General features: G+C 32.6%; 1 long non-coding RNA gene across 1 annotated transcript; it reads right to left on the bottom strand.

The window, feature by feature from the left end:
- Positions 1–413: 413 nt before the first annotated feature.
- Positions 414–1,982, bottom strand: LOC111392255. Its single transcript, XR_002702241.1, has 3 exons — positions 1,765–1,982; positions 856–1,602; positions 414–580 (listed from the first exon to the last, which is right to left on the bottom strand). It is a non-coding gene; the product is annotated as an uncharacterized LOC111392255 (long non-coding RNA).
- Positions 1,983–2,695: the final 713 nt, after the last annotated feature.

Genomic DNA, 2,695 nt, shown 5'->3' with positions numbered 1-2,695 from the left:
CAAATGGGTCGGTCCATGGTGCTAAAAAAGATGGGCTAAATCAATTGAAGGGATCTTATGGACTGGACCCGACGTCTAAAGGGACATCTACAAATGGACATGGATTAAAGCAAAGAAGAGGATATCCTTGGTGTGATCATTGTCGAAAATCAGAAAATAAAGGAGATACGTGTTGGGATTTACATGTAGGGCTGTCAATGGATCGCATATGGATTGGATCTGTCCATATCCGATCCGATAAGAATAATTATTCGATCTGATCCGATAATCTAACAGATATTAGATTGTTAAATCTATATCCGATTTGTTGGATTATCGGAAATCTGATCCAAAATATTTTACATGTTTTTTTATTGCAATATAAGAAAATAACCATATTAACCTATTGGCAATTTCAATAACAATCCACAAGATAATACCAAATTAAAAAGGAACCAAAATATGAAATATTGCAATGACTACATATCCAACAAATGTTCTAGATAGAGTGAGCAACAAAAACGAAGAAAAAAATTCTCAAGCACAGCTTTTTAAGTTTGAGCTCTCTCTCCATATCATATCACCCACTAGTCCACCAAGCCTACAAAAAAAGATGTTTAAGTATAAAGGCTGTACAAAACAAATATCATTTCAAGAAATTGAAAACATAATTTATAAGTAAACCTTACATAAACTTTAGTCATTAAGAAACATTATTTTAATTTTGTAGGGCCTTGTTTGTAACATTTATGTCAAGTTTTGCGAAAAGAACGTAACAAATTAAATACTTGTAAAAAATAAATAATAATACATAGTTACTTGATTAAAAAAAATATATATAACCAAACTTAATAATTAGAAATCTTAGTTACTTACTCTTTTTTTTCAGGAAAGGGAGCCAATCTTGTGTGGTCACCAAAACTTCTACAGTTTTCGGAAGCAATGAAGCAAGAAAATCATCAATTACTCTTCCTCCCACACTAAATTCAGCCTTGGATGCAACATTAGTTGCTGGAATAGCTAAATATGTCCCGAGCAATTTTTCAAAGAGTAAGAAATTTAGCATTATTAGACCTCACTGTATTTCTTGACACAAGCTTAAACTAGGGAATTTAGCATTATTAGACCTCACTGTATTTCTTGACACAAGCTTAAACATTGGTTGCAAACCATTACAAAATATCACAAAATATTCATGTTCAGCCATATTAAAAGGATAATTATGCATGATAACCACCTTAGCAAAATCCATCCTACTTTTCAATTGGTCAAACGTGATTTTGAACTATGGCAGCAGCCTCTGGGGAACTTTTGGATATGGATAGCATTTGTTGACCAATGTCTCTGCTAACTTTCCTATTACACCTATCCTAGCGATACTTTAAGTAGCTAGTTCCTTTACCACTTTCTCCTACAAATTCTTTACAACAATGCTTGCACTTTGCAATTTCATTTCCTTTTGGCCACTTAAATTTTACAAAATCATTCCATAGCTTTGATGTCAATTTCCGTCTCTTAGGAAAAGTTGGAGGTGAATCTTCAACTTATATAACATTCCTTGTATCATCTCTTTTGTCCGCTTCAGTGTTGGGCTTGTCAGCAATTATATGTATCCAAAAAGCCCTAAAATCAAGGTGAATATGTTAAAGAAATTTGAGGAAAACAACAAAATAACAAAATGAAAACAACAAAACAAGAGAAATGAAAGCCAAAGAAGAATCTTAATGTTGGAGATGAAATACAACCAAAAAAAAAAAAAAAAATACAAAGCAAAGAAGAAGAAACCTCGATTTGGAATGAACCAGATCTGTCCTTACTGCATAGGGATGCAGAGTCGACAGACGTAAAGATGAATTACAGATGGAGAATACCATGAGATTTCCCTTTTTTTAGTCTGATTCAGCTATGAGAATAGGAAAGGTTTCTTTGTTCTTTGAATTAATTTCTAGAAAGAAGAATGTTCAGGAAACAAAAGGTAAAATGTGGCTGGAGCTTGGAAGAGAAGAAAGTGTCAAGCCATTATCAATTTATCATTTGTCAGATTGGCATTATGGCACATGGCGTTGGGATGAAAGAAAGCGTCAAGCCCATTATCGTGTTTCAATATTTTATTTTTTTCTCCATACAAAATTTTTTATAATATATATTAATGTTATTGAAATTTAATAATTTTGACATCCTTCATTAAAAGTCATAAAGTATAAGATCAATTTTTTTAAAAATGTAATACATTATGCGGTAATATACAAAATATATTATATTGTTATAATAAATTGGATTGGATTTACCTACATCCATATTTGCTCCATTTAGTAAACGGATTATCGGATTTGAATCTTAATCGGGTTATCAAATTGAGACCTTAAATCCATCTTCCATTAATTTTATCGGATTCGGATAAAAATTTAATCCATTGACAACTCTATTTACATGGGAAGCTAGCAGATTGGAAATCAAGACAGATTAACAAAACTCGTGGCTACCAAGCAAATGTTGATCCTATTGAAGAAAAAGATAACTCCAATCCAACCAGTGCATTCAATCCCGAGCAGATAGAGCAACCCTACAAAATGTTTTCAAATTTCCAAACATCTGGATCATCTAGTTCACTAGCCCTTAAAGGTAAACTTTTAAAAGCTTTCCATACAAACGCCCCATCCAAAGCTCCCTAGATTATAGATTCAGGTGCGTCCGATCACATGACGGACTCTTATTA

The sequence above is a fragment of the Olea europaea genome, unplaced genomic scaffold, assembly GCF_002742605.1.
Source record: "Olea europaea var. sylvestris unplaced genomic scaffold, O_europaea_v1 scaffold908, whole genome shotgun sequence".
NCBI lineage: Eukaryota > Viridiplantae > Streptophyta > Magnoliopsida > Lamiales > Oleaceae > Olea > Olea europaea.
The sequence above is the reverse complement of the archived record's forward strand: the minus strand, read 5'-3'. Positions and strand labels throughout refer to the sequence as shown.